At 40.1% G+C, this 14,580-nt stretch overlaps 1 long non-coding RNA gene across 1 annotated transcript; it reads right to left on the reverse strand.

Annotated features, from left to right (window-relative positions):
* Positions 1-9,468: 9,468 nt before the first annotated feature.
* LOC121140669 lies at positions 9,469-13,499 on the reverse strand. Its single transcript, XR_005877594.1, has 3 exons — positions 13,380-13,499; positions 11,770-12,001; positions 9,469-9,934 (listed from the first exon to the last, which is right to left on the reverse strand). It is a non-coding gene; the product is annotated as an uncharacterized LOC121140669 (long non-coding RNA).
* Between the last annotated feature and the right edge of the window lie 1,081 nt (positions 13,500-14,580).

Below are 14,580 nucleotides of genomic sequence, written 5' to 3' on the forward strand. Positions count from 1 at the left end.
TGGAACCCAGTGACAGAGAGAAGAGCAATGAGCAAATTGGCAAAGAATGGGCTGGCAAAACCAGCAGAGACAGCTGATCTGAACAGGGGAGAGCTCTTGGACCCCAGACCGACAGCTGGGAAGCCAGCATGGGACTGATCCAGACTCCCAGAGTATGGGAGTCAGTGAGGAGGCCTGGGCAACTTATGGGTCCCTGGGCTGTGGATCAGTGTTTATCCCTGGCATACAGATGGACTTCGTGTGTCCATAACAAAAAGGTGGATGCTCTCTTAGCCTGGACTCTTGGGAGAGTGCCTGGACCCTGCCTTGAGTGAGATGAGAGACTCTGGATATCCCCTATGTGGAAGGAAGTGGTGATAGGGTGGAAGGCTGGGGGGGGGGAATGGTGGAGGGGTGAGGGAGGAGTGGAAGGAGAGGGAACTGGAGCTGACATGTGAGAAAAGCTATTTAAAATTAAAATAATAAAATAAAAAATGAAAAGTTTTAAAAGGCTAAAAAAAAAAACAAGGCACTTTAGTAGATACTCAGGAAAATACCAAACAAACTTGGCGAGTACTCTCCATTTAGTAAACTTACTACCTATCAGAAGCCAATGAGAAAATGGACAAGAATTATTGTTATTAGTGCTTATCCAGAGAGGGAACAAGGCTTCTCAAGAAGTTAAAAAGAGGAATAACCAGTGCAGGGATGCTTGAGGAGGGAGCAGAATGAGCATCACGTAACTCTGAAAGGACATGCCAAAACAGAGTTCAGGGATAAGAAATGGTCAAGTCATAAAAGACAGTGTCACCACATCAAGGGAATGGGCTCTGCTTGGTTCTGAAAGCAACCAGAATAAATGAGTAAAGATGGCCACCACTAACTACAGCACTTCTGTGCTTTTGAAGTAGAATAACCTGTCTTGTTTCAATACCCCTTTGCTAAATGTGGATATTAATACTACTTGCCTCCTAAAATTTACACAGAGAATTCCTAACATGCAGAGCTTTAAGGCCCTGGAAGTCATTGCTGTTTTTTCCATTATAGTTTGATCACCATCATGATCCTCCTAGGTTGAAGGCATCATCTTCATTCTATGTAGTGAGGAGCCAAGGCAGCTAAGAGACTAAAACTTCCCTATAAAAGTAGAAGATTTTCAAATATACCAGTATTCAGAACAATTTGCTGGTCAATTTCCTCTGCACCAGGCCTACAGAAATGGATTCCAGGCAGACTGAAATGGTTCAGAGAATATAATGACATCTTTGCCTGGGTTACAGGATTCCCTGGGGAGGGTCCCTGGAAACAGGACAGGTGCAGTCTTCAGGCTGAGTTCCAGGCAGGAAGCCAATGGGAAGAAGAACCAAACAGGTTCATAATTGAAAAGCATGAGTCTCCAGGATGTCAGGAAAGATGTTACTTGGATTCCAATAGATGTCTATTAGTAACCAATGGCTCCAGGAACAGTACATGCAATACATAGCTCAATAAAAATAGGTCTAAAGATGTTCAGTATCTGATTCAATTACTATCACACGGCCTCCAGAAAAAGGTTTCCATGACCCTAAGTTCTAGGTACCACTTAAAAGAATCATGTTAGTGAGGAAGACCATATCAAAATTTTCTGTCACTTTGCATGAGCCATATATATTTAAACTTATCAATACTCACTAAGTCTATTCTTCAACAAATCTCAAATAATGTGGACTAGAATATATATATATATTATTATTATTATTATTATTATTATTAAGGAAAGTCAGGCATGGTTGTTATTCAGGCACTTGGGAAGTGCAGGAAGAAAAAATGGGGATACAGAACATCTGAGGCAATGTGAGATTGTTCTCAAACAGAGAAACCACAGCCCTAAACAAAACAAGCACTAAAGGAAGGTTCAAGTTCAAGTACCAGCTATGCCCTCAGTTTGATCTGGATCTCATCCCCTCTCTCTGTGTGTGTGTGTGAGAGAGAGAGAGAGAGAGAGAGAGAGAGAGAGAGAGAGAGAGAGAGAGAGAGAGAGAGAGAGAGAGAGAGAGACGGACAGACAGACAGACAGAGAGATAGACAGAGACAGAGATAGAGAGAGAGGAGGTGAGAAGGAGGGAAGAAAGGGAGGAAGGACGCTAGAAAGAGAGGGGGAGAAGGGGAGGAGGGAGCAGGAAATGGTTGAGGAAAGGAGAAAGTCAAATCAGAGGTTTTAGAGCAGCGAAAGCAGAAGAATAAGTCATAGATATACGTTCTCAGAAGTCCTCCTATGTGCAAAAACATATTTGTCTATCTTAGTATATATTTGATTTTAAAATCCACTAAAAATTAATTTTGAAGAGCCATGTCATGGAGAATCTGTTTCTACCTTTGGTTACCGAGGAGGGATGATTTAGCTGATGGAGGCCACTCTGGGGAATTTGGACACTCCTTTTCATAAGAAACCAGCTTGCTCAAGTAAGCAGTCTGAGATGAGATGCTCTAGGACAGGAAGTTAAGCCTGGCCTTTATTTCCACTTTCAAGTATTAGGCAGGAAACGGCATCTCCAGCTTTCCATGTCTTCTCATTCCTTTCATCCTCTTCATAACACTTGTCCCATTTCAAAAGCTAAATGGCAAGCAGCTCTTGTTCTCTCTAGGATCATTCTGGAACTTCTAGATCTAGAGCATCCTCCTTCCCCATAACTGTACTAAAAGTACTATTGCTCTCGCTCTCTCTTTTCTCCTTTCTTTGCCAGCATCTTCTACTTTTGTGGAAAATTGGATCCTTTAAGAGTGATTCAGTAGGGCCCCAATGCAACTTGTCAGTATTGTGACTAGTAGCACCTGTTTCCAAGGAAGTCCACTGTGTTATTGGACAAGTGAATAACTGAATGAAGGGAAAACATCCAGTGTGATAGGGACACTGTCCACTCTCAAGGGCAGAGGTTCACTGTTGCAGCCTCAGATTCTATCTCAAGAAGACCTGAAGCTCTCCTTGCCCTCATGAAAGCAAGGAGCTCCTTCAAGCACCATAAATTAGAGATGTGATAACTCCAGAAAGGTTTGCCCATACCACCTACTAAGTTGTAAAATTGTCACTTGAGATACAAAGAAATAAGAATAGTCCTCTTCCACAGACAGGTATCTGAGGACAGAGCCTTAAACAGAACAGCTTTCTTGCTTGTCTTTCTAGAAAGAGTATTCTTATACCAGCCTACACTGTATGCAAACACCATCAATGAATGCATGAGACTCTCTGAGCAAGCCTTGAGCATTATTCTCTGCTTGTCTTACTTTCCATCTATAAACTAGAGATCAAAATAGTTACCGTCCAGCATTGCAGAAAAAGTGCCAACCCTCTTGCATAGGACTTGACACAAAGTAGGCAAGTGATATGCTCAGTTCTGCCTCCATGCCTTGCACAGTCTCCTGCATGATTTTGCCCATGACATTCCTTTTTGCAATTCTGAGCTTGTTCCATTGCTCTTTGAAAAATCCTTACTTTGTAACACTCAGAGGGAAAGCCACCTACTTAAGCATTCAGGAGTGGCCATTTTGTAAGCTTAAGTACTGTCCTCACATTAGAAACAAGCACATCCCACTTTCCCAAGGGGAAAGTCATTGATCCACAAAGAATCTGATCAGATGCTTGCTCTGCTTGTGGGACATCATTTTGAAGTGATTTTATGTGAGAGATCACATTGTATTGATCTGATGGGATGCTAGAAGCCCAGAATGTTAAAATGCCCATGCTAGAGTGCAGAGATAAATAAATGCACCCAAGGCTATTTATTACTCTATAAATAAAAATATGGTACTTCCTATTTTATTAATCCTTGAGGATATCCACCAGACAGGGGAGCTCAGAAGAATCTTGAGTAAGGAGAGTTCAGTTCTAGGGATCCATGCAGAAGCCTTCTATCTCTGAATAAGGGGACTTCTGGATTGGAGCTCAGGGTCCCATTGTTAATGCAATTCAGGTTGGGATGGTCCATCAATGTCAAGGTACAACTTAGAACATCACCCTTTACTTATTAAGAGACCAGGCAGAATTAGAAACTGGTAAGTTCGTCTCCAATATGCATACTTACTCTTCCACTCACACATGGATTTCCTTTTTGCTAGCAAGAATGGGGAGTCTCTGAAAAAAATAGTCATTGCATATAATCCTTGGTCTAGAGAGACTTTCAGGTTTTCTCTATGTCAGTTAGCAATTAGTGAAAGAATCAACTGACCTATTGCAAGAGTAAAGAGTTATGTGAGATCTGTTGAATGTTAATCCTCTACAAGACTCTTTCTATGACCTTGTGAGCTTGCTGAACTTCTGTGACCTGTCATCTTTCCCTCTTACAGGACTCTGTCCTCATAGAAGCTGGAGATAGTATGTTCAAAGAGCCTAATGAATAGAAGAAAAAACATGATAAAACAGTTATCAGTGCTTTGATAGACCTCCTCCTTATCTCATGGAAGGCTGCCATTTGACTGTCTTACATGTTTTACACACTCTAACAGGAAATTTATATAGATACAATTAAGTCTTCTCATCCATGTGTAAGATTCAGTGAGGTAAGTGTCAAGATCCCATGTTTAGCAGTGAGAAAGCTAAGGCTCAGAGAGTGTCCATTTCTCTCTTAAAGATACACAGTAAATGAATATTCAAGCAATGATTATGAAGCCTGTATATGCTTCACTCTGAGAGGGTCGTGTACCCAGATTCCATATAGTGGCAGTAAGGAAAACTACATCAAAGTGTCAAGAATCAGGACTCTGTCATGGATGAAGACATATCTGACTCTGAGCTTCATGACTTGCTGGCTATATGTGCTTGAGTAGGCTCCCGAACTCTGCTGTGTCACACTTTGGTTACATATGAAATGAAGATTAAAAGTCATACGCAAAATAATTGTAAGAGCTAGAGAACATACTGTCTTGTATAAGACTGTGTCTTGTATATAGCGCAGGAGGTTGTACCCATGAAATCTCATCAAGTTGTGACCTAAAGAAGACCTACACAATGACAATACCTGTTAACATATACCAATGAGGAAGGAGAAAATTCCTCATACCAATGTGGAAGGAGAAAATTCCTCATGACCCCATCACAAAATGAAAAGATATACGCAATTAATAACTGCACAGAGAACAGTCAGTCTTTCCTTGGGATGGAGCTTACTACAGTATAATTATCCAATCCCACGTGCTCAATCCTAAGTCATACACATAAGAGCAATGGTAAATAGATTCAGCAAGTTACATTTATGTATTTATATGTGTGTGTGCAAGAATACTGATAATTTACATTATTAATCAATGAAATACAATGCATGTAAAAGGATGACTTAGAGGTAGAAGAGGGGAACAGTGGGAGGGCAAACAGGATAGACCACAGGCAGTTGAAGAGGATCAGAGTAAATTATACATAGGTATGAAATGCTATAATAAAACCTATTAGTTTATATAATGAATAGATGCTAATAAAAATGAAAGACTAGGACTACTGACACTATGTAAATGGCAAATAACCTTCCATTGGATAGGTTTAGGTGTAGGTGTAGGTGTAGGTATAGGTATAGGTATAGGTATAGGTATAGGTATAGGTGGAATACAAAGAAGTGGATAGTGCCCTAACTTCCCTACAGATCTCAAAAAACTTGGATCTCATGCAGATGGATGCTCAGCCACATGTATGGAACAAACCAACTGCTCTTTTGAATCAGGGAACAGCAACTCAGTTAAGGAGTGCAAGGCACAGAGCCTGGAAGGAAGACATTACTCAGTTTAAAGAAGAGAAAGTTGAGGGTTAGGAAGTGTGAGAAGATCTGCACATTCACTTGATAAAAAAGGGCAGATGTGTGATGAGATACCCTTGAGGCCAGCTTCTCCAGCTGTGATTATTGTCCAGGACCCAGCCAGACTCCAGGAAACAGAGATCTTTCTGTGTGGGCTTCCCTCTGCCCCATTCGCTGTTGCACCAAAAGTGTCTGGGCCTGCCTGAGTCACACTCTGTAGTCACATCTTTTTAAATGCTGTATTTGCATCCTTCACCTGGAAGGTGCTGATTAATCATCAAAAACTGGAAAAAATTGGTTCACAGTGACAGGATGTGTACTGCCTAATTAGAGCAGGGAAACCACAGTAGACTCAGGTGTGATATTATGCAAGGCCACATGAAGAAACATAAGCCACCAATGGCCAACAAGTGACTTAAATGAAAATTGTGGAGGTCCAAGTAACCACTGGCTTTGGAAGCATTTTACATCTATTTGTCACTCTTGCTGCAGCTATCCTCAGATTCATCCTCCATTCTTGTATGAATCAGTGAGTAAATTAGTCATGCATGGATATTATAATTTAGAGATGTGTGTCGTACTTTCTTTTTAAAGCAAAACAGTTCCAGCATAAAGGTAGAAGGCTTTGAAGTCGGAGACTTAATGTGAAGTCAGATAGAGTCTTAAGTCTGATCACTTCAAATAATAAGGTACATTTTTTTTCTGTTAAACAGATTAGGTTATTAAATTTTTAAGGTTCATTCAGAGTATACCCTATGCTCTTAAATGTCATGTTTTAACAAAATTTTCCAACTATAAATTGATTATGGTAGTTCTTAATTTTGAGAAGTAAATATTAGCAAGTTTGTAGCTTGGTCTTTTGAATTATTGGTAGAGATATGAAAACTAACATTATGAACATCAGCTAATTTACTTAGTTATATAGAGTATGAATTTTGTTAATTATTTTTGATTGGATGAAGTATATTTGTTAAAATTGCATAATACAAAAATAACCTTTAATAACTTTTTCTCATATTTGTATCTGAATGCAGATGCTATTTCAGGCTGAAATTACATCTGTTGAAGCCCAAATAGTAATAAAACAAAATTAAGGAAAAGAAAGAGCTGAGGACTTTGGAGGAACAGCACATTCCAGGTGGAATCCAGCCTGTATTATCATTTTGGATCTTGACACATAGCTTTGTTCTGAGTTGTGAGTTCCTATCTGCAAACAGAGATAGTGATGTGTCCTTCCTGGGACAGAGATCAGAGGAGTCAGTTAGAAAATAAACATGAAACTAGAAGCCTGTACCTGGCACACAGCCCTCGCCTCTTACCCTGATAATGTAGACTCCAAACTCCCCTTCTGCAGGAGCGGACAGATAATTATAGCCCAACTGCTACTTATTAACCTCTGTTTTCTACATAATTATATCAACTCTCTAATTTGCATTTATGAACACAAAATAAAATAGCTAATTGCATTTTTTCTAGTTGCATTTTTAAATCCACTGTTACCAAGAAACAGGCTTAATCAATGTAACAGAAGTGCTATTATAGGACAATTATCACCTCCAGTGTGTCCAAACCAGAAAAGTAAAGGGCTGCAGTCATCCTGGACTACTCACAGGGATGTGCCTTCAGGACTCAGTCTTCCCAGTTAAGGCATCCCTCCCATTTGCCTGGAGACTGTCTCTCTTAGGCAGGAAGAAATGCCACAGCCTTATCTGATTTTTTTAAAAAGTAGGACTGTATTTTATTTGGGGCTTTTTAACAATTCTCAGTAGGTTTATGAAGTTTGGATTAATCATCAAGTCCTCCCCCCCACTTTTCTAGTTAATTCCATAGGAGAGCCTTCTCTGATCAATTTAGAGACTTCATTGTATTTAGTTAATTAAAAAATTGAAGTCATAGATTTTGTCATTACTAAAGACAGGCAGCCCCAGGTGACCTGGAGTGACGTTTGATGAGTTGTTAGGAACTTAGAAAGATGAGTTCTGACCCCAGCCCCTTAGTAAACTGTCATTGATCCCACAGACAGACTTGAACCTGAATGAGACAAACAAGCATTCCAGTTCTCTTTAAAGAGTGCTGCAATAAAGCCATGCGACTTTATGCAGCATTGGCAAGAAGGGAGCTGGGCTGTGGCTGAGGGCTTGATTTAAAATCATTTCAATACTACTGAAGAACTGTGTGATCTTCAGGAAGTTATGGAGACCTTTAGCAACAGCTCCCTGTGGGCACATTGTTGACGACGTGTGGGATATGGAGAATAGGAGAATAGGAAATCACTTAGCACAATAATTGGTTCACAATCAAATTGAAAATTTCAATCAGCTCTGCCATCTTCATCATTGAGGGCTTTCACAGTAAATATTATTTTACTTATGTATTTTTACTTTTGTGATTTTTTTGAGACTCTCATTTACAAGTACTGTTTTGAATATCATTTTTGTTTGAAGAAAACCTTTTTGTTTATTTTGTTATGCAGGCTTTGACTAAAGACACATTCAGTCAGATCACAAGGATTTATATGGTTTTAAATAAAAGGGTAATACATGTATTATTTTATTCATATTTTTATTAATTTATATCCTGACCCCAATCTCTTCTACTCCCTCTTGTCCCACTCCTTTACTTCTTCCCCTCTTCCCCCTCTTTCAACCCACCCCTCCTTCATATCCACTCAGAAAGGAGCACCAACAAAGCATGGCATATCAAGCTGCCATAATACTAAGCACCTCCCCCTATTCAGGCTGGGCAAGGCAACCCAGAATGAGGAATAGGTTCCCAAGAACTACCCAAGGCACCAGAGACAGCCCCTGCTCTCATTGTTAGGATTCCCAAATATAGATCCAGCTACACAATTGTCACATATATACAGAGTATCTAAGTGGGTCTCATCAGGCTCCTTAGTTGTTAGTTCAGACTCTTTGAGTTCTTATGAGCCAGGGAAATGCTACCTGTGAGTTTTCGTGCAGTGTTCCTGACCCCTGTGTTTCCTACAATCCATCTTCCCTCTCCTCAGCAGGACTCCCAGAGCTCAGCCCAATGTTTGATCATGGGTGTGATGATATATTATCTATGATTCATTAAAGCTTGCCTGAGGGTTCAGGAATGCAAAGTCATAGAGGTCACACAATGGTGACACACAACGTTAATTCCAGAAGTCATACTAGTAAGCCATAGAGCCAGGAGGCAGTGGTGGCACACACCTTTAATCCTAGGACTCAGGAAACAGGCAGATGAATCTCTCTAAGTTCAAGGCCACTCTGGCCTAAACAAGAATGAAGAATAACAGAGCTCATGCCTTTGATCTCAGCACTAGGGAGGTGGAGGCAGGAGTGATATGGCTGGACACAGAAAGGGATATACCAAGGAGGAGACAGGAACTCAGATACTCTCAAGGCTTTAGTGGCCCAGGCTCTGCATCCAATGTATGTGACAAAGGGCTGTGCAAGTTACAAGAATGGGATGGCTACTGAACACAGACACCAGGTCTTTGTCATGTGGGCCACCCTTTGGAGTAGGTCCTGGTATGCTCACACTTTCACCATGTCCTTAAACCCGGGTTCTCTAAGTAAGGAAAGAGTTGCCAAAGACAGATTCAAGATTGGCATCTCAGAGTCTGTATCTATGTGCATGGCAAAGTCTTATGAGAATATAACCATTATTGGAAATGCATTTGCTAAGCATACCTTCTCCAGGAGGAAAAAAAGGCTCAGAAAATGAATTTTGACTTCAAGCCTGGTTTTGTAATTTGGGAAGCTGAAGGTATAATGAGTTCTGGTCTCAACCTCTTCTTTCCTCCTCCTCCTTCTTGGCTTGTAATGTCGACACAGACATACACACCTTCCAATAAGGAGAACTCTAATAGGGAGCATGTGCATTTTCAGTGTGGTAAGAAGGAACAGTAGTGTCTGTTATCTCACATGAGGCATGGCAGGGACTTCGGTTCTCTGTAAGAAGTCACAGGGTCTTTTAATCAAACACTGAGCAAGTAACTCCAGGTGGTCATGGAGCAGAACGATGTTTGCAACATCCCACAGCTGCTTAGTCTTCTAATTCAGTAGGAATCATAGGTCTCCTTATTCCCAAGGACAGATTTGCTTTCTTGCAAGAAGATCCACTACAACTGTTTGCAAAACCATTGTCAGTCAAAGATGCCTTTCACTTCCCATCGTTTGTCTTTATTCTCTGGTTTTGAAGTATTTTTCCTGAAAAAAAATGTTCCCATTTCCAGAGTGATAACATCTTACACACTTTTGAGTAATAGCAGCTTAACACTTTCAAGTAGCTAAATCTAAGGTTTTCCTTGAAAGTCATAGAAATAATCTTTGCTAGTTCACATTGTCATCTTTGAGGCCCCATCATGTCTACTCAAGAGCCTGATATGGAACACTAAACTTGAACCAATGACAGAATCATTTTGTTAGACTTTCTGCTGAGTATCTGGGAGTTTTTGCCATGTTTTCATGGAAATTTCTCTATCTCCTAACCTTGTAGCCCTTTTTCTTCAGTCCCCAAGCCTGGGCACATGTCTTCAGTTTCTCTATCAATCATTAACATAGGTCCTAGTTTTCTTGACCCTTCTTCTCACTCCTACATACATGTTTTCCTAATTCCATCAAAAATACTAACCCTTTCATCAACAGTAGTTTCCCATTTTTTTGAGTGAATATTCCCCATAAGTCCTGCTTTTCTCGGCATCAAATCTATATCATTTATCTGCACCAGCCAAGCATTCAACACATTACAAAGCTATCCCATGATGCAACACAGGGGTATCTTCCACTAACTCTGAGCTACTTCAGCCAAAATCCTGATCTTACTTATCTAGGTATCAACAATATGCAGCCAGCCCATGGCCCAGAGCCCAACAAGTACTTAAGAGAAAAGCAGAGAAAATGGCTCTGCCTCTGTCATCATAGACACCATAGAAATGTGTCGCGCTGTGGCTTTGGGAACAATTATTGCTTCCCATTTCCGCTCACTGAAACAATTATTCATGAGGAGCTTGTGTGTACATCCTAAGTTGAATCTGTTAAAAGCCACAGCAGCCATTTAATTAAGCTTAAAATGAAACAGAGAAAGAAAATTCCACCCGAACAATGGTCACTGGGGAAATCACAATTCATACCTACTGAGAAGAGGAAAAGAAGGGAAGGAATTTATAGCCCCTGAAAAACTCCTATATATGGTCCAGGAAGCAGCATTCCTACTGAGTGGCGTGTAGCATATTCTTTGCAACTTGGATATGATAATTATTATTAGGCTACTTCAGTGTTCTACAAGGATTAAGGAATATTCCATAGAACTCCACTACATTAAGATGGGTCTTGGGAAAGAATGTTTCCCTGGTCAACCACTTTCAGAGAATCCAATAGTTTATAGACTCCTTTTTTTTCATTCCATGAATCACATTTGCATGCTAAAGTCATCAGGAAGTTTGATGGTAAAGAAACATAATCTGAAGTCATTTAACTAAGAGTTTTTCAAAAACTTCCTAGACTACAGCATTCTGTTTTTCTCTCTACTGTGACAGTCCTGTGTGGGGAAATTGCTGGGCTAGCAACAGGGAATGGGGTGTCTTATCAGGTCCATCCTCCTCCTTTAAGGCTGGAACTTTTTAAGGTGTCTGGGCAACTCACAAACTCTGCTCCTCAAATAGACCTAATAGATGGGTAAAGGTAGCATTTGCCTTAGTCCCTATTGCCATCCCTTATGATGGGCTATTGCTCTTCATTGGATTTGTTTATTTATTTACTTATACATTTGCTTTAAATGAAAGAGTTTAATAAGCTTTAATTGTATATGCATCATCCCTAAATAGAGATACTCAATTCTTTCTTTTCATATAGTGTTTTGTTAATTCTTTGAGAATTTCATACATGTATAACATGTAATTTTATTATAGCCATTTTTCACCAACCTGACTCCTCCCTGATCAAATCCCCAACCTTTCAACTTTGTACACACACGCACACACACACACACACACACACACACACACACACACACACACTTATATATCCCTTGAAAGAATACTCACCCTCCTTCAGAAGCTGTCAACTGCCCATAGCTTCTGAGCTAGAAGTAGGGTCTCACAAGACCCCATTTCATGCTGGCTTGTTGATTGGCTTGATTCTGTGCAGGTAACCACAGCTGCTATGAATTCATGGGTACATGATCATGTAATTTCCAGAAGACATCGGTTTGCTCAGGTCTTCCTTAAACCCTCACTCTAGCAAACCTCCCATCTTCTACTTCAAGAACTGCTGAGCCTTGTGGGGGTGGGGTCAGATACAGTGTTTAAAAAAAGCTTTCAGCCAAAACCTTTTAACTAATAACTGGAATCAAAAACAGAAACATTTAAGTTCAACATTATTTGTTGAGAACCTTAAATATAAACAATACATTTGGAAGGTTTTATAGGAATATAGAAAAATATAAAACAAGTCCTGCCCTAAAAACAAAGAATTCACTATCTGGAGATATATGATCATGAGTGTAGATTCAGATAGAACATAGCAAGTTCTGGACAAAAGTTCTTAGAGAATATTATCTAACCCATGATGGATTGGTGTTTTCAAGAAAGCTCCTGATTTAGATGGCTCTTAAGGTAAGTCTTGAAACATACATTTTCTAGGTGAAGCAGCATAGTATCTTGCAGACAAAGGGGATTTCTCATGCCAAGGAGTCTACATAAAAAGGAAAAATCTAAAAAAACCTTAACAAAAAAGGATAAATATAAGGAAGAAAACATAAAAGTTATAGTCAGAACATGTCCATCCAGGGGCTATAGGAGGTCAAACTATAGTGCAGCATCTGTGAAGAAAGGGGAACCATACTAATATATTAGGTTGATACCTACAGTGGCATGTGAAAAGTGAGTTTCATGCAGGGAAGTCACTCACTCAGATTTACATTGTGTTTTTTTGTAATGGTGCAAAATGAGTTTGTTGTGGGCAAGATTGTACCAAGAAACACAGAGACAGTGGGGATAAACAGGGAGTTGGACATTAATCTTCCAACAAAAGACTTAAATGTTACTAAGAATGAGTCTGCAAAGTTTTTCAATGCTTAGATATTACTCCTCTCCTTTACTTCCACAGTTTCAGCCTATTTTGTTTTGTAGAAAATTAAATACTTTCATCTACTGTACACCTTCAGCTTCCAAAACCATATGGGAGGTGGACCTAAGTGCACCTAAACCATAACAACACTTTTGCGGCCATCATGTTGATCAATTAACCCTGTCAATAGAATGGAAAGGGTCAAAACAGGGCTTTCATAGACAGATATTTTTACCTTTTGTATAGGACCTATGACTTCTGTAATGTTTGGAGGTTTGTGTGCTTAAAAAGAGAATGGATTAAATGTGACTGTGTGCTTTAAGCTTTATGTTCTACTAGGGGCTTACTTGCCATAAAGCATACTGTCCAGTAGAAGCCAGTATTTGAAGATGTGTGTCAGTGAAACTGCTTTATCAGGACCAGGGATGAAATTCCCCAATTCTGTACCCTCTCTTCTATAGGGAACTCTGAGAGGCTTGCATAGTCTCCCTCCCACAAGTTCTCGGAAGCATAACGAAATAACAGAAAATCTCAGCATGTGATTTAGCTTTCCTATGACTCTTTTACATCTGTTTCTCATACTCACATTCACTTGTTTCTGGTCTCAGAAAGTGGGCAGGACGTTTGCCTAGGTTACAAGTGAAGCTCCCCAGGAATATGGCACAGATACTGGGTATAAGTCCTGACTTGATGGATGACCATACTGCGTTGACCGAAGGAAACAGCAAGTTAGAAAACACTTAGCCTCAGTGATTCCTCTTGCAGATTGGATGAGATAATTCCCCTTCGAGATTCCTCAAGTTTCTTTGAAAGTTCTAATACACTGGATTCATGCAGTAGACTCTTATTTTACAAATGCTAAAGATTTTTTTATTAAAACATCTGTCAATGCTCACACATTCCATGATAGAATCAGAACACCAAGGTGAAAATTTTATTAACAAAATAAGCAAACATGCACACTACATATTAAGTTAACATCACAGCAAAATGATCAATGTCTAGCCATATGGCAAGGCGATCCTAACATAGCTTAATTGTATGAAAATTACCACAGAGCTAGCTCTCGGTTGATAAAACGACTCCAATAACTGTTTTCTCATTTCGTTAGAGTGCTTTCCTGTTCTCGCTGTAACACACCACCGCCACATTCTCTCTGTTGCACTTGATAAGGGCAAATTGGCACTGTGGGATGGAACAGTGCTTTGTTCAGTACCACGGTTCAGCCTCCAATTGACTGGAAGAGTTGTACAAATTGTTTCCCCCTCGTTCAGGGGCACTCATCAAGACCCAACAAGGAAGGTAAAACAGGCCACTCTCCAGGCAGACAAATCTCTCAAAAGAGACACCACCAAGCCCCCGGCATAATGAAATGGTGAGTCTTTGCCAGTCTGTGGAATAAAGAACTTTTAGAAGCAGATTGCTTAATAAGGGCTACCCAACAGAGTAATTTAGTGAAGTATTTCAAAGAGCTATTCAACAGTGGCATTGTAACCTTCCAGGACTCCCGGGAAGAGCAGTTCGCTGCACGGTATTATACTTGACTCTGGCAGCTTTGCCTCCCTCACACGCTCAGTATCTCTAACCTTCGATAGAATCTCGGCTTAGTTAATCATGACCAAAACCCAGGTCTCATGATTGAAAACAGACTTCAAAAGAAACAAATAAACTCCATTTCTAACCAGAAACTAGAGAGAAGGAAGTGAAACTGACAGCCAGGCTATGTGATGGTTTGACATTGGAGCAGATGTATGGCACACCATTCACACATTGCAGTCAAAATCCCT

Source organism: Mesocricetus auratus, unplaced genomic scaffold, assembly GCF_017639785.1.
Source record: "Mesocricetus auratus isolate SY011 unplaced genomic scaffold, BCM_Maur_2.0 Super-Scaffold_100006, whole genome shotgun sequence".
In the NCBI taxonomy this organism is placed as follows: Eukaryota; Metazoa; Chordata; class Mammalia; order Rodentia; family Cricetidae; genus Mesocricetus; species Mesocricetus auratus.